The sequence below is a fragment of the Desmodus rotundus genome, chromosome 12, assembly GCF_022682495.2.
Source record: "Desmodus rotundus isolate HL8 chromosome 12, HLdesRot8A.1, whole genome shotgun sequence".
In the NCBI taxonomy this organism is placed as follows: domain Eukaryota; kingdom Metazoa; phylum Chordata; class Mammalia; order Chiroptera; family Phyllostomidae; genus Desmodus; species Desmodus rotundus.
In genome coordinates this window covers 65248967-65266947 of record NC_071398.1, presented here as the reverse complement: position 1 = coordinate 65266947, position 17981 = coordinate 65248967, and the positions used below count along the sequence as shown (strand labels likewise).

The following is a 17981-nucleotide window of genomic DNA, read 5'->3' as shown; positions in this document are numbered from 1 at the left end:
TGAGTCATAACAAATATGTATGTTCTGCAGACAACAGCTAGCATAGGGGCAGTGTGAGGGCTAATTTTACTACTCATTGAAAGTAAAATCCATGGCCCTGGCCGGGTGTCTCAGTGGGTTAGAGCGTCGTCCCGACACACCGAGGGTGTGGGTGTGATGCAGTCAGGGCGAATACAAGGAGCAGCCAATGAGGGCATCAATGAGTGGGACAACAGATCCACATTTCTCTCTCTCTCTACAAATCTATTTCTAAAACAGTAAAATTCTCACAGAGGGTTCAGATCCCACACAACGGGCTGCTGTCTTCGGGTCCCCTCACAATTTATCCTAATGGTTTGTTTTACAAGATGAACTTGGGAAAACCCCAAAACATTCTTTTAAACACAGAGTGGGGCAAAACTAGGTATAAAGTTTTGAGTACGTGAAACAGTTTATTCTTGTATTATTATTTATTAATATTGTATTATTTTCCATACATGCAACCGTAAACCTTCTTCTGCTCCATCCTGTACTCTGCAACCCTAATTTGTTTTTTTATGAAGTCAGTCTGGTTCTTAACTTTCAGGAGAACTCAGACCCTTCGGGCAAGGTACTCCGCCTTTGTCTCCTGCTTTCCATTCTTTCTCAACCTTGATTTTGCTTGTCGGGACTGCTGCAACGGCCTCCGATCCGCCCTGGACGCTGCACCACACACATGCTCTGAAGCTGACCTTCCCAGCTCGCCATCAGAAGCAACCTGTCCTTGCACAGAGCTCTGAGACCCTCTGGCCTTCCAGAGTTTAGGAATGTCACCCTTCCCTGTGGCTGTCCATACACCTGGCTGTCACCTCTGCTAGAGTGGGAGTGCCTTGAGCTTAAGGGCCAAGTCTATCTTTGCATTCTCAGCCGCCTGCAAAGTCAAGGCACAAGGTCAGAGTTTAATGAATATCAATGATGGGTTTCACTACTGGTGTTTTCCTTGACAACCAGAGTAATTGCATTCTTCTCGCCAGTGATTAATTTAGGGAAGTGTCCAATAGAGGCACCTGCAATAACGGAAATGGGGCGAGCATGACTGGGAACTTCGATTTATATTGAATTCTTTTAAAAAATTTTTTATATATTGATTTTAGAAAGAGAGGAAGGGAGACAGAGAGAGAGAGAGATCGCGAGATCAATCTGCTGTTCCGCTTACTGGTCCCTTCATTGGTTGCTCCTCGTGTGCGCCCTGACTGCGGGTCACCCCACAACCTCAGTGTGGCGGGATGATGCTCTAACCCACTGAGTTACCCGGCCAGGGCTTGATTTTATGGAATTCTAATGAATTAAAATGTAAGTATCAATTGCCACCCCTATTGGATAGCTCAAGGCCGGTAACTCAGGGGACTCAGTGCTGGCAAAAGAAACACAAGGCAGCCAGAGTCGTGTCTTCTGCAGGAAGCTGTCTCATCTGGTGTGGTGCCCGACTGTGGTGCCTGACTGTGCGGCCCTCCTGCAGCCCGGGCGGCAGCACACTGAGGGAGAAGCCGATGGCGGAGAGGAAATGGAGAGAGCCGGAGCCACGGGCTCAGTCTACCTGGGGCTGCCCAACCTGGGACTTCCTCGTGCGCTGGGGCAGGGGAGGGGGGAGATATTTTCCACACTGTCTAAGACATTTAATTACAGCTTTGTGTAAATTGCAGCCAAAAGCATTAAAAAAAGGACAGTGCTATCACACTAATTGGGGGAAGAGGGGCAGGGCACACTACGCCAGTGGGATATGCATATAGCTTGTGCAGACTGCGTGTACTAATGCAAGAGAAACATGCCAAAAAAAGAAACCATTATGGAATCCCTACGTAGCTAAAGTATGAGTTCTTCTCAGCAAATAACAGGGTTTATGAGCTGTTGCTGAGTGAAAAAAAAAAAAAGAATTCTGCAGAGGATTTCTGTGTCCTGGGTCTATCCAGAGCTGTGTGCATTCATTGCAGGACCATATTCTGTGGGGAGCCACCCGTTGTGACTCAGATAAGGCTGGCCCCAAGGCCCCTGGTCACAGGGGTGGGCCTGAGCCAGAGGCCTGGCGAGCAGGCTACTCCCCACCCCAAGCCACAGTGATCGGTTGAGAAAGAGGCATGTGGACCTTCACTAAGACTTGAATCGTGGACAGTATAGACACTGGGAGAGAGGCAGGGTGCTCCCTGTCTCCTTTTCTCCCTGGGGTGATGGGCTGTAAGGTTTTGGCCCAGACAAGAGAGCCTTTGGAGAGTAAAGCCAGTTCCAGAACCCTAAGGGACAGAGGAGACAGACAGAGCCTGACAGCACTATCTGGGCCCCTGAGTGCAGCCATGCCTGAAGTCCAAGTCCATCTTTATGTGAGTCAATTTTTTCCCTGATGGGCTTGAGCTGCTTTGCTTTGACTTCCTGTCACTCACAGCTCAGGGAGTTCTGACAGATACAAGGCAAGGGGGGGCCCTGGTGTGGTGGACCACAGCCTGGTGCCTAGACAGGTGCAGGTTTGGGACAAACCGATCTGAGTTTTCATACCAGCTGATCTCCCTCCTGGGTTGATAAGTCTGAGGAAGCCCCTTAAACATGAAACATAGGGCTCGGTTTGTCCCATCTGTAGAATGGGAGCAGACGACTCACCTCACCAATTTGTTGTGAGAATTAAGCAGCATGATGTATGCAACGTTCTTCCGCAGAACTTGGCCGATAGTGCACCATGGGAAACAGGCATCCGAGGTGCTGTAACAAAATGTCCAAACTGGTTACTAATGTTCCTTGGGCGTCTGGTCGGGAAGGAGAGACCCGAGGGGCATTGTTCACTCTTGGAATTTCTCTTTCTCAGGAGAATTATGAAAGACATACTGTTGTTTTGAATTTCAAGCCACAATTACCTGTGTAACTAGAGAACCCAGAAGTCCTTCAATAGGAAAAAGTGTAAACCGACCCAGGGAATGCCAGACCTGAGGATGTATCCAATTGCAGTTCCTCCTGGGGTACGGGTAAGATGATGTTCTTGGACTTCACACAGGCTGATCCAAAGTTGCGCTTTTAGATTCAATCTCATTTAGATTAAATTTAAAAGTAACAGTTTTAGAATTAGAGAGTTGGAAGATGAGATTCATGGTAAATGGACTTTTCTTGCATGGTTGTACAAACCCTCAAATCAAGCCCAAACATCCACCGTTATTACCACTATCCCCTGGCGGTCCGCCCACCCCAATCTGGGTTTTAAAAAAAATACAGGGGTACTATTCTGTTTAGCTACATTGTCTTCGTTAGGAGATAAATGTAGCTGTTTTTGCTCTATCGAAACCCGAAAGTTGAAAAGACGCGTCTGAGAATGCTTCCCGCAGGCTTTTTGCAAGAGTGAGAAAGTATCCTTAGTGCTGACGTCCGCTGGTTAGGGTGTTATTTAAATAAATGGAACACTCTGCCACAGCTGAAAAGAACGGGCTAGATCTGTACACACTGACCTGGAAAAATGTTGACAATGTATCTTTACATTTAAAAAACAAGTTGCAGAATGATATTCAGAATATAACCTCATTTATGTTTTTTGAAAAAGCAAAAGCAAGGAAAGTATCTGTATGATGGAAATGCCTAGAAGGAAGAACACCGACCTGTTATTAGCGGCTTTAGTTTACAGTTTGGATGGCGTCACAGAGGACTATGACTTTTCAACTTAACATTTCTATGTAATTGTGAGGCTTGGGCCATTACATTTTGTTTTGTTTCTACAGTGAGCCAGTCTTATTTCTACAGTCAGAAAAAAAAACATGGAAGACTTTTACAACTTGAAATTAACACCATGTTGATCAATGCCTAAGAGGACACGCTAACCGGTATTGTTCTAATGTCAGTCTTTACAGTCTGTGTCCTTTGTCCTGTGTTTATTTGCACAGCCCAGAGTGGTTTTCCTAGTTCCTGACTCTTAGAGAAGCCTGGCCCTCTTCTTACAGACTGCTGGGCAGCCCTGGGGACGCGGCCAGCTCCTCCTCTGCTTGCTTCTGCTGTCTTAACTGGGAAGCCCAGCGAGGCTATCGCAGCTTCTCCGCTCTTACCCCGTGACCTCAGGTTTCCGTGCCGCGTCTGTAGTCCCCAGCTGAATTAAGCCAAGACTAAAAGTTGAAAACTCCTCTCCCTACACACAAAGATAAAATGCTCCCTTTACCTCCATTCTTTAACGTTTCTTCTGCATCCGACTCTTACCAAGTGCTGTGACAGGTGAGGCACAGTCTCTGTGCTCACGACCCACGTGTCCTGGTAGAGACAGGCAGGTTGGCAGCAAAGGTGACAATATGAGGTGACACTTATATTGTTACAAACACTTTCTTAGCACCCCAATATGTGTCTGTATTATGTACTGAGGGTACTGATATGACTAAGGCATGGTGCCTTACAGTCTTACAGTCCCTTACATAGTGTTACAGTCGAAGCCCTGTCCAATCGAAATGTAATGCAAGCCACATATGCAATTTAAATCTTTCTAGTAGCCACAGCAAAAAAGCAAAAAGAAACAGGTGAACTTAATTTTAATCAGACACTTAAGTTAACCCAACTATCTAGGTTATTATCATTTCAACATGTAATCGATATAAAAATTAATATAGAAGTTAACAATGAGACATGTTATGGTATTTTTTCATGTTGTTTCTCATCCGGTATATATCTTGTACTTACGATACATCTCCATTCAGACTACACACAGTTCAAGAGCTCAAAAGCCCCATATGGCTGGCAGCTACCATATTGGACAGGGTAGATCTAAAGGGAAGATACGCGTATAAATAAAGCATTCCACGTGTCCTGAGAGCTCCCACAGGGTGTCTCTAGGATGTTGTGACTAATGGGTCTTGCTCTTAGGGCGGAAGCTTCCTGGGGGGGGGCGAGGTGATGGCCAGGGAAGGCTTCCGGAGGAAGCGGCATATGAACAGAGGTAGCTGGAAGACTATGTTCCGAGGGGAAGCAGGAGCCTGAAGATGGGCTCACTGGCTTCAAACAGTGCAGTGTAGGCAGGGCTCATCAACAGTCTGGTGGTTATTGCTTAAAAAGTGAACCTGAACCTGGAAGTCATAAATTAAAAAAAAAGAAAAGTGAAACCCTTAGTGAATAGGAGTGAGGTAAAAGGAAAGTACAGAGAAAGGACCAGCAGAGAGGAAAAGCTTTTTTACTCCAGGATAAACGACACAAGACGGAGAAGATGAGGAGCGCTTTGCCAGGGTGGTGGTGGGTTGGCGCCCTTTGCAGAGGGCGCGCGGGCTGCAGGGCCGGCACCCACGGCAGCCCCCCGCTGCGCCGCATCCTCTGCAGCAGGGCTGTGTCTCTGCCTTACTATGAGGAGAGCACAGTGGAGCTGGTTGGAAGATGGGACATTGATCTTTTTTGTTTTCAGAGTTTGTCCGGAAGCTAAGCTCCTAACTGGGCCTGGGCCTTGCTGCATGCCACAGACGGGCCAATGAAAAACACAGGCCGCGCTTCCCGGGACTTAGCTGTCCGAACACCAGGGTTAACCTGGCACTGACACTTGAAGGGCGCCGCGCCTGCAGCCCTGGAGGAAGAGTGCTGCACAGGCTGAGCAGGCTGTGGCTGTCTCCGTGGGACGCCGACTGACTGGGGTGACCTTGGACAAGTCACCTTGCCCCTTTGGGCTTCCTCTCTTCCTCTGTGACAGCAGGGTTTGGGACCGACGACAAAGCTCACAGGTGCAGGGACTAGGGATCTGTAACAATCTGGCACTGACCTGTGCTCCAACCTGGGCTCAGCAAACTCCGCCCAGACGGTCCCCACCCCAACCCCCAATCCTCCGCCCCAGCCACACACATCCACCTGAACACGTGGTCCTCCCAGCCTCCCCTGAGCAACCTGCTCGCTGAAACCCGGGAAAAGCTGGTTTCAGTTATGGCCTTATGCAACAGTTTCGCCTCCATGCTACATTGCTGGTGCTTTAAGAAACACAATATTGCTAAAATGGATTATGCTCCAAAAGATTCCTGGGAACTGAACGGACCAGTTTGGTGAGCAGTCCTGGGCAAGGGCCTGGCCTCGCCCTCCTGCTCCCCCTTGGCTGCGCTGCGAGGATGGCAAGCCAGGAGTCAGGTTAGGTCACAGGATGAGAAGTCTGAACTAGCTGAGGCTGCCCGGGACAGCTCTAGCGTATCCGTGCCTTGGCCCCGCTCACTGGGGCTTTAATAATGCAATAATAACCCGCTTCTGAAGCACACAAAGGCTTTTGGAAAGCTGGACATAAAAGCGACTTTGTTCTGCTCTTGCCCGTTGCAGTAGACATCCATAGGTGTTCCCGCAGAAACGGCCACGGGGCTGTTGCTGTGGCTGCATCTCCCCCTTCTTGCTTATTGAGAAGCTACAGATAGCACAGCACATCAGGAATGTCTACTTTAAAGAGAAAGCAGACGAGAGAAGGGCTGGGCGTTCTGGAAAGCTGAATGCGCTTTCTGCTGAGCTCTTCTCTTCCTGGAGGCTGCGGGCCCCTGCGGGGTACTGCATGCACTTCATCAAGAAGTCATCTATCCTGGGCCCAGTGTGAGCCTTCGCGCAGTCAGAGTGTGGGCGGCTGCAGCGACAGAGCCATTTCTCCATAGAGCTCTGCATTGGGGCTGCAGCAGGCCTGCTAGAGGGGGCAGCCCCACCTCCCTTTCCTCACTCCTCTTGCCTCCGCCATCCGGACCCTATCCTCCCTCATCCTCTCTCCCCCTCCCATCCTCAACTACCCCCACCCCCACCCCAAGGCTTGGGTTTATGTAGCTGCCTTCTTCATCCCCAACCATCCTTCCACTTGACTCTTAAGTCAAGAACAAACTGAGAGCTGACTGGTAGAAGGGACTCACCCAGATTGGCCCATCTGTGCCTCTTAGAGAGTAAGAAACAGAAGGCCAGAGAGCAAAGCGATGGGGCCAAGGAAACAGCTGATACTAATCCGTATGCTGACTGCTTTCTGTTGCAACGACAACACAATGCTTTGTTTGTAACCTCGATCTCGTCATCTTGAGGAGGGTGGGTCCCCTAGCTTATTGATCTAAGCCGTGTTTGGGTTTGGGTATGCACACTTGGGGCCAGCAGCTACGGCAGAGCAGCATGACTTTGCAAAACAGAGCAGGAGGAATCTGGGAGGAGAAAGAGAGCCCAGGGGCCCAGACAGGGGGATGGGCTGAAAAAGAAACCTCTGGTGGTTGCCCAGCAAAGGAGGGCTTTACACAGCACACACGTCTGCTGAACTGTCGGCTGCGGGCTGCGCAACGCAAACTCCCTCACGAAAATGTCAGGAGGCTGTCTACTGCTCGTTAGTGTCCTGTGAGTGGGTTCTGGGGGCGTTCAAGAGTTGCTGAGATCTGGGTCCATGCTGACACGGCGTGAGGCAGCTGCTGCAAATGCCCCGTTAAGAGGCGAGAACCAGATGACAGCGGGGTTCTCCATGTGACATCTGGGTTCTCCGTGGCCGTCCGCAGGGGGCCCGCTGTCCCTGTCATATGGGCCCATTTGGAACTGACAGTGCATGGGTTTGCCCATGGAGGTGACATTCACTGATTTTACAGCTTTTGGCTGTCGTTCCTACTCCTAGGCCGTCTGAGTGGAAGCCTCCCCCCCAGACCATCCTGATCAGTAGTTCTGCTGCCAACCACGGGCGGCGCTCCTGTTCTCTCAGCCATGTGCTCCCCACACCTGCCCAGCACATCCCTGGGGACTGGGGCAAGCATGCTTCAACGCTGGGAAATGGAATGTCTTCCAGGACCATCAGGAGTTTTCCAAGCCAATATGGATGGTACCTCCTCCCTCCTTTTCCAAACTGCTGTGGTCTCCTATTGCCTATGGTATCAAGTCTAACTCTTGATCCTGTTATTCAAAGTTGTATACTTTCTGGCCTTAACCCACATTCGATCATCCACTCACCCACTCACCAAATACCAATTTGGCTTATTTAAAAAATTAAGGCATTCCATCACTTTTATTTCCTTTCTACCCTTCCCTAAGTCACCCATGAGAAATTTGACCTTTGCCCCTCCATCCGCTCTGCCTGGGTGAATCTGTTTCGGTTGAGCTTTCAGGTCACAGGCAACAGTATTCAAACCCTCACCAGGGAAAGAAGGGTCAGGAGCGGCTGTAAGGCTATGCGTAGATTTAGACTGGGGCTGGCAAGACGTCGCGTTCCAGCGTGAACTCGGGCACTGGCTGCCCCACCTCCCACGTCAGCCGCACGGGCTTTCTCTTGCGCCACTGTCACTGCGTGGAGCCAAACGCGACCACTGTGCTGTCGACTCAGGCTCCGTGCTCCCTGCTTCCTCAGGCCTGGGGCTCACCCACGACTTCGGCTCTCCAGCCCCACCTTGCCTCAGGGTGACACCTGAGACATGTCTTCAGCACCTGCCTTTGTTGCCAGGTTTACCATTCTGGTTTCCCAATTTCAGATTCCAGGAGGGGATCTGATCCATACGGCTCATGTTTTTATGCTGGTCCAAGCCCTGCACCTCCGACTGCCTCCAATGAGCTCCTCTTGGACCAGCTTTCCTGGGCCCGCCAACTCTGGCTGGGGGACAAGGGTCCAGTTCCATTGGCGGAGGCTGCAGTTGGCCCATCTCTGCTAGAATGACCTTAAAGCCCTGCATATATCCTCTGAATTTCTCTTTTCAATTACTTCCCCGTTTATTTGATACTTACAATATTGTATTTTCAGTAATTCCTGTCTGTGCATTTGCCTTCTGTCAGCCAGGTGATAAATAACTTAAGGTCTGAGACTCTTAAAGCAGACTCCAGGAACCTTACTACTACGGTTAAATGACCACCCAACCTGAATTCTTAGTGGCATTAGGATTCCAAGTATTCTCTATTACTGGCCCTGGAAATCATTAACACATTTAAAGTATTCCAACCTTTTAGAACTTGCATCTGTTTCTCAGAATACCTCATATCTGGAGGTGAAACAAGAGTTCCATGTTCCAGTTTCTGAGGATGAAAATAAGGCTACTGTTATCATAAGGGACATGTAGCTTCTCGAAAAGCGGTGAGGAAGGGCAGCTGACTTTGGAGAGAGATTATGGAAACAGACTGGGTTGGACCTGGTGACTCACTGGCTGTAGAGGATAAGGGAGAGGGTGGAATCTATACAAAGAGTTACCCACGTTTTGGGCTTGGGTGACTGATTGGAAAATGGGAAGGAAATTGTAAATTTACAAAGATGGGAAGAAGATGGAGTGATCCACATTTTAAAGACCTTCAACATTGAGTCAACAAGTATTTACTTGGCACCTACTCTATGCCAGTCACTGGGCTGGATGGGTGATCCCAAGATGAAGAAAATACAGTTCCTGCCATCGAGGTATTCGGTCTCGGGAGGAGATCACCCTGGGAATAAACTGTTATAACACAGTGTGATCAGTACCATGTAAAAAGAGACCTGTGAAGGATATAGTGGTAGACCAAGAGGGGGAATAATCCAGACTTCTTCAGAAGGTCATAACCATTTTAACAGAGAAGAAGACCCTTGAGGAAGGTCATGAATAATGACCAGGTGACTAGGGAGGGCATTCTTGCTGTCAAAAACATCATTTGAAATGTATTGGGGACATTCAGAGGAGTGATAGAAAGTAAAGCGAAGGTCAATTCCTGAAGAAGCTTATAAAGCTCATTTGTCTGGATTTTATTTCACAGAGAAGAGGGAGCCATTGCAGAGTCTAGGTAGTGCACACAGGATTTGAGGTTGTGAAATAGTCACTCGGGAAGCCAAGCGATGTACGGATTAGGAGGGGATGAGAGAGGAGGCCGAGAGAGTGGCTAGGAGATTACCGCGAGAGTTCACAGCAGAGAGGAGGAAGCCTTGGTCCGAGGGTGTTGCAGCGCGGTGGCGGGAAATGAACAAACAGAATGCATGAGGACTTGGTGCCTGGCTGCACGGAGCAGACGGGGAAGAAGGGGCGTTGGGTAATCGGGCTGATGGTGAGAATAATAACCAGACCCCCAAATGCAGAAGCTGGTTTCGGACTGATCATCTCTACCCGGCGGTATTGTTTTTTGCTTGAGGACAGGGATGTTTGTGTCACTCGCTGGCACATTGCCTGTGACTAGTACAATACATTGAGTGCCCAGTGATTAGACAGTTTTGAGCACGTGGGTTTAAAACATCTGATGTCCAGGTAGACACTTCCAATACTTAGCTTTGAAACTGAAGAGCGGGATGTGAGCTAGAGAGTCTGGGAACCATCACACATGATGTGGACAAGCGTATCCAGGGAAACCAGAGAGTGAGACCAGAAGAGGGCCGAGGAGAGAATGCTGGTAATAGCAGTACTTAAGGGGAAGAGAGAAGGGGAGCCATTTGCAAAACTGGAAACGTGGTGGCATGGAAGCCAAGGTGGAGAGAGCCTCTAGAACCTGGGAGAGGTCAATGGGTCAATAGGCAGCAAGAGGCTGAAGCTACCAGGAAGTGCCCTGCCAGTCACTCCCCTGGCCTGGTTTGGCTCTGGCTTCAGAGTCATCCACAGCCTTCCCCTCAACCAGTCCTTCCAGGGACAGTCCCGGGCTCCTGGCCTCGTCGGAGGAGCCGCAGCGCTGAGGGGCGGAACCTGCCCTGCTTTCCTCAGGCTGAGAGGGAGCAGGACAGTGTGTCCGTGCCGTCGTGGGGCTAAATGAGGGAACGTGGGCAGCTCTCAGGACATTTCGTTTCAGGGCCCTTCTACACTCTTAAGATTGGTCAAGAACTCAAATAAGCTTCTGTTTAAACGTGTAACATTTATCAATGTTTACCATGTTACAAATTAAAACTGGGAAGTTAAAAAATATTTAACTCATTTAAAATGAACAGTAATAAACCCTTATCTGTTAGCATAAAAACCTACTTTATGGACTATCACTATGTTCTCAAGAACAGGTTAGAGAGAAGAGGGGCATTGTTTTAGTTTTGCAAACCCCTTTAATGCCTGGCTTAACGGAGACAGTAAATTCTCACATCCGCTTCAGCATTCAATCTGTACCTGCGTGAGAAAATGAGAGCTTAGACGGGTAAATAGCGTCTTGGCATTATTATGAAAATAGTTTTCTCTTGACGACCCCCTGAAGGGTCTCTGGGACACTTAAGGGTCCCCAGACCAGACTCTGAGAATCACTGATATATTTGAATTCACTTTGGAAGCTGGAAAGTTCCTACAAAGTTGCCGGGATCACTCTGAAAATCTATACCCTGGGAATCCAAAAGGGACCCTTCTCACGTGGCTATAATTTGTCCCTAGAGGAGCATCAGGCATGAGTAACACTGCTCCAGGCGGGCTCTCAGGCCAAGGCAGAGAGAGGGTTTCCAGCCCGGATTTCTTCTTTGCTTCTCCCTGAGAACTAAGAGGAAAATGTAAATGAGAATGTGTTGTAAAAGTGCAGGGTGTTAATGCAAACGGGATGGTTTTAAGTTAAAATCTTGTTATACTCAGGCCAACCACCAAGGGAAAATATTGTATGTATACACACACATATATGTTTATGTGCATGTATGTATATGTAAAGAAATAGCAGGGGAATATTTTATGCTAGAAAATATCTGTTTAACACAAATGCAGTAGTAATGAAGGCATAGAAGGACAAAAAAATCCATAAGGCATACAGAAAAACAGCAACAGGAAACATTAAATCTTCCCTCATCAGTAATTACTTAAATGTAAATGGCCTAGAACTTCAATTAAAAAGCAGAGATTGAAAACAATGGATGAAAACCTCCTTCTAACTATATGCTCTCTACAAGAGACACGTTACACTCAAATGGGCTGAATACAAAGATACAAATAGGCTGAAAGTAAAAGGATGGAAAAGGTTATAAGGTACAAACAGTACCTGAAAGGGGGCCGGAGTTGCTATACTGGTATCGTTCACGCTAAAGCGACTTGAAGCCAAGGCTGTTTCCCGCTCCTGCCTCCCAACCTCAGACACCACTCGAAAGTCCAGGCTGTTGTTATCTGGGCTTCCGACTGACTGGCTATGGGATCCCAGGTCCCCACGGCCTCCTCTGCAGGTCCTACTAACTTGCTACAGCAGCTCACAGAGCTAAGAAAAACTTTTCACTTGCTAGGGAATGCAAATCAAAACCACCTCACACTACTAGAAAGGTAATAATAATACATACATACAACATACAATAGCAAGTGCTGGGGGGATGCGGACCCTCATATACTGCCGGTGGGAATGTAAAATGGTGTGGCCACTTTGGAAATAGTATAAATAGGACAGTAAAGATTAAAGAATAGATAGGATAAAAAACTGACTTATTCTGACAGTTCCTCAAAAGGCTAAGCATGGAGCTACCATTCGACCCAGCCATTCTGCTCCAAGGCACAGACCCGCAGGAAATGAAAACATATGCACACAGAGCTTGGACGGGGATGTCTACGGCAGTGTTGTTCATCATGGCCGAAAGGCGAACACAGCACGAATGTCCACTAACTGAGACGGGGATAAATGGAATGCGGCATAACTGTACCGTGGGTTGTTATCTGGCCAGGAAACGAAGGAAGCACTAACACAGGCTACAGCGGGCATGAAACTTGGAAGCATTGCATGTAGGTGAAAAATGCCAGACACAACAGGCCACACGCTGAATTATTCTATTTATATGAACTGTCCGGCAAGGTAAATTCATGGGAACAGGGTTAATGGTGGTTTCCGGGGCGGACGGATCTGGAATGGGCAGTGACAGCCGTGTGGTTCCTTCTACGGTGAGGAAGGGTCTCCAGGATTGTGGTGATGGCTGTAAAATTGTGTGAAATCCTCAAAACCACTGAACTGTACATTTCAAAAGGGCAAATTTCTAGGTATGTGAATTATTTCTTAATAAAGCTATTATCTCAAGAAGTGATAGATTTTTATTTTTTGTATTGCTTTTATCATGAATCCTATCTTCTGTTTCCTTGCAACTTAGGCCAACTTAGCCAACATCTACACAGATCCCAGGAGTCTAGATGTTTGCTGACAAAGAGCCTAACCTCCTGTTTAACTCGGATTGGGGTGGAGACGCCAGCAGTGGTGGAAACAGCACCAGAAAAGGGCTTGGAAGACGGAGTTTAGATTGAGATTCTGTCTTTCACTAGCTCATTGACCTTGGGCAAGTCCCCTTGCTTCTCCGAAGCTCCAGTTTCTATTCTGAGACTCTGAGACTACAGATAACCCTGGTCCTGTCTACACCTCCCCCAGGGTTGTAAGGACCAGCAGATGCCCTGCAAATGAGAACGTCTGTGAAAATTAAACTGTGAGCACTGCACAAACATTAGGCTTTGGGATTGGGATCTCCACGGCTCGATGTCCGGATTGTGAGCGGAGCTATCCTCACCTTGGGCGAGTTGAGTCACAAAACCCTACGGAGAACTGCTGACCTTGAGTCTATCACAGTTGTGGTCTTCAGCTGTCTGGGAACTGGGGTGATAGTCTCCAGTGCCCAGGAGATTACTGTTATTTTCTAAGTGGTCTTTTTCTTGTTCGTTTACCTCCCCCCACCCCCCTTCCCCCCTGGCAATCACCACACTGCTGTCTGTGTCTACAAGGTTTTTTCCCCCCTGAAACCCTCATTGGTGTTTATTTAGATTATCTTCCTTGTAAGGATTTTCACTCCGCTTTTTGTGTTTACGGGCATTAAAGCAAAGCCTGTTGGAGCTTTGGTCAAGGCTGATAGGCGTCTGACTTCCCATGTCACCCAGCAATTCCACTCCTAGATGCCTACCCGAGAGAAATGGAAACATCTGTCCACACTAAAACTAGTACACGAATGTCCAAAACAGCTTCACTCCTAACAGCTGGAAATGGAAACAATAAGTCAGTTAACGGATGAATGGATAAATAAAATGAGGAACACTGACACAATGGGATATTATTCAGTAATAAAAAGGATTGAAGTCCTGACTGATGATACAACATGGAAAACCTTGAAAATACTATGCTCTCCTAAGTGAACGGAGCCGGTCAGAAAAGGCTACAGATTGTACAGTGCTGTTGATATGAAATGCCCAACAAACCGACAGAGGCAGAAAGTAGATTGCTTGTGCCTAAGACTAAGTGGGTTGAGAACTGACAGACACTGGGTGTGTTTCTGGGGCGAGGAGAACGGCCCACAGTGGGTGTGGTGATGGCTGCACAACACTCTGAATGTCCCTCAAACCATCTGATTGCACTTTTAAAGGGTGAACTGCATAGCATATGAATTATATCACAGCAGTGCTATAATATATACAGTAGCATTGTATATATTAAAGGGGAGAGAGAGCACAGTGTTTCAGCAAACAAGAGGCAGTTCTACCAGGCGGGGCCACTGAGCACGAGGGAGAGGTGTCGGAAGCTGGAGAGCTCAGCAGGGTGGGAGCTCAGAGGTCCTTGCTGAACATGTTAAGGAGTTTTGATGGATTTGAATCTGAGAGCATCAGAAAGGTTTGAGAAGGGTTTAAGTAGAGGGAAGGCGTGATCACATTTACAGTTTAGAAAGATCCATAGGGATATGGGTGAAAACAGGCCCAGGGAAGCCAGCAATGTTGGGGATTGTTACATGCATCCCCGAGAGAGCATACTGGGAGTTTGCTTTTTTGTTATTACCAGGCACCAGTGACGAAATGTCTCTCCCCTCCCCCAATAAGTGAAATGCTGACCTAGGTCTGGAACCATTCTGTGGCTCATGTTGGGCGGGGCTGCGCTGCTCCTCCGGCCCCGCCCTCAGTAGGCCTACGGCAGGAGGAGGAGCAACGGTTCTGCACCTGTGTGAGTCGTATTGGGGACCTGACCTGCTCCATTTTTTGAACATGAATTTTATTTAAACCTCACAGCTGTGTGGGTTAGGTATTATCATTCCCATTTTACAGATGAGAAAACTGAGGGCCAAACGAATTAAGCAACTTGCTCAAACTCACTCCGCTAGTAGAGCGAGGAGTGAGGGTGTCAATCTAAACTTAATGCCTCAAAGCCCACTTTCCACTAGGCTTTCCTGTCCTTCAGCACCACTGACGTGTGGAAGGCCCGTGAGGTGCACGGCAGCCCCCCTTACCCACAGAGGACACATTCCAAGACCCCAGTGGATGCCTGAAACCACGGGTAATACCATACACCGTATGTCCTGTTCTTTTCCTATACGTACATATCTATGCTAAAGTTTAATTTATAAATTTGCCACAGTAAGAGATGAACAACAATAACTAATAGTAAAATAGAAAAACAATAACCATATACTGTAATAAAAACTAAGTGACTGTGGTTTCTCTCTCAGAATATTATATAGTACTGTATGTACTGCGTGGGTACACTAGACAAAGACCAGATTCACACCCCGGGCAGAATGGATCAGAACGGCATGAAATTTTATCATGCTACTCAGAATAGTATGCAATTTAAGACTTATGAATTGTTTCTGGAATTTTCCATTTGATACTTTTGGGCCACAGCTGAAACCATAGAAAGTAAAACCACAGATAAGGGGGACTACTGTATTTGCCTATGAGTGTAAGAATAAATGGATTAATTGATCATTATTTTAATTAGTACAACGAGGAGACCCTACATGAATACAGCTTCTTACCTAAGTTAGTTCAGGTAACTAAACCTTCCATATGCCTCTCTCCTTAAGTGTTAAGGGTGAGTCCCTTAGAAAGTGTAGCTACCATTTGTCTGCTTACTGTTTTGTACACATCATCTGAATCACACCCTTGTCTTAAGTAGGTTGCATTGGCCGTTCACAGACAAGGAAACTCCAACCCGAGCCCTGAAGTATTCAAGCAATGGGCGTGCAGCTGGGAGGCATGTGGGGACTGACTCGGTGGTTAAGAACACGGACCCTGGGGTCTGAAAGACCGAGGTTGGCACCCCCTCCTGCTGATGATGTGACCCAGATAACACGTGCGCCATTTCGGGGCCTCCACTTTATCACCCACAAGGCTGGGATTACAACAGTGCTCCCCTCAGATGTGTCGCAGCTCCAGCCCTGCAGGAGCCGGGGCAGGGAGTTCTGCATTGCTGGATAATCAGAGGTGTGGCCGCTGCATGGGATGCCCCTGGGGCTCCTGGGGGTGGAGGTGGGGCTGGACTCCACTTAGGCCCACGCTGGTCATTCCCTCAGGCAGCATTTCTGGAGCACCCTGATGTTCTAGCACATAAGCTCTGGAAATGTACAGGTGAATGCCTCTCAGGCCCTTTATGCTCCCGAGGAAGACCAACCTGGGAACGGCCCAAGGAAACCTGGTGTGGTACCAGGCGTCCTCAAGGCCTAGGAACTTCACCCAGTGACCCTAAGGCTAACCAGGCCACTGGCAGCTTATGGAGTCCGACTTCAGCCGTTCAGCGGCGAGGCCCCCAACCGCTGACATTTCAGCTGTGCGAAGGGCGTGTCAGTAAAGCCTGGAGCGAGTGTGTTTCACAGCGCTCTGTGCAGTTCGCCACACCGTCAAAGACACTCGGGTCTGGGAACCTGGTCATTTAGCCGGTCGGGCAAACCAAGGGCACAGAGGTGCCCGCCCTCGTCATGACCTGGTGCTCCCTTCGTGCTCGATGGAGCTCAGGCAGCACTGAGTGTGGGCCCAGTTCTGTCCTCTAGAGGTTCACAGCCTAAGACAGACAAACTGATCTGGACAGACACCTCGAAACCATAATAACATCAACTGAGCAGCACACTCCAGGGGGTCTCTGCCCTGACCAGACTGCACTTCTCGCACCACGAGACCCTCCGTCCACCCAGCTCCCTCTCCTCGCGGCCCAGCCCTCACCTCTGCCCGCAGTCACCCTGGCTCCCGGAGGCCCACACCAGGAGCCTCTCACCCAGTGCTCCGAGTGGCCTGCGTGTGTCAACACGCTTATCTCTGGGCTCCCCTGAAGGGACACTTCAGGCTCACTTCGGGCTTATCTGTGTGTGCCAGGCATTGGGGCTTCCAGTCACTCGTGTGCATGTCTTTGTTTGGGGAGGGGGGACATTTGTGTTCATTTGTGTAATAAAGAGATATATGAGTAGATGTGATTAAGACCCTTCTCATCCCAGAAACAACTCTGGTGGTTTATTTGGGTAATAAAAAATAAAGCAGTATGAGTTAAGGGTAGGGAGAAAGAAATAAGGAAGTGGGGTTGGGGGAGGTGGGGACTCCTGTGGAAGGCAAACCTGCATTTCCTAGTGACCTCTCACTGGGTGAATAACGGTGTGGGACAGAGATGTGTGGGTTTGAAGTGAGGGGTATTCCGCACACTTCAACATCCATTTCCTGCCCTCCCGAGGTTTACTCGGATCTTGGGCCTTGTTCCCGCTGCAGCTTCGCCTGGGTGGACATGAAGGTGGGAAGATGCCCCCTTTCCCTGCCTGGCAACCTTGTCATCTCCTTCCTCATCCACAACGCGTTCTCTTCCGTTGGTTGGGGTTTATCCTCAGGTAGGTGCATTTTGGGAGTGGAGTCTAAGGGATCGGCTGGAGCGGAGCAGGAAGAACACACTCCGTCTGCTCTCACCTGCCCAGGGAAGAGTTTCTGGAGGCAACTGAAGCATGGAAGGAAGGTAGAAACTTGGCCGAGGGCAGGGAGCACAGAATTGGCAGGTGACTTGGGATAGTGTTTAGAACCCGGTGCATGCTAATAATAAAAAAGCAAACTCCCAGGATCACCTCTCACCTGGATGCCCCCCGCTTAGCTCTAGGCCGGCTTCCCCAGGCCTGTGTTCACCCGTATCCCTGGAGAGCTTTCTAGACTGTAAATCTTAGACCCTTTCCAAACCCCTCCAACGTTGGAGGTGAGAGCGGGACGGGAAGGACTGAGCCAGTGGGAGAAGCATGCAGACCTGGGAGCACAGGGGAACTCCAGGGCGTACCTGGGCGCCAGCGCAGAGGCTGAGGCACGGTTTCCACAGTGTGGCCTCGGGGGAGGACACGGAGAAAGGGCAGGGAGGGGCATGGGTTACCTGGAGAGGAGGAGCTTCACACCGTGAAAACAGCTGAGGCTGGACGGAGGCAAGTGACGGGGTAAGGTTGGTCAGGTTGGTCAGGTTTGGGTCAAGGGAAGCAGAGCAAGCCCTGCGAGGGTGGCAGT

General features: G+C 48.9%; 1 long non-coding RNA gene across 5 annotated transcripts in view; it reads right to left on the bottom strand.

Annotated features, from left to right (window-relative positions):
- Nucleotides 1-6916, bottom strand: part of LOC112313777 (uncharacterized) — a 52706-nt gene extending 45790 nt beyond the window's left edge. For 3 of the 5 annotated variants that reach the window (XR_008425806.1, XR_006656877.2, XR_008425808.1), the window contains exons 1-2: nt 2859-5728; nt 2608-2706 (exon numbers count right to left, since the gene is read on the bottom strand). This is a non-coding gene — a long non-coding RNA (uncharacterized lncRNA). Of the gene's footprint in view, nt 1-2607; nt 2707-2858; nt 5729-6812 lie in introns of those variants that run through there. The other 2 variants (XR_008425807.1, XR_008425809.1) reach the window with 2 other exon arrangements.
- Nucleotides 6917-17981: the final 11065 nt, after the last annotated feature.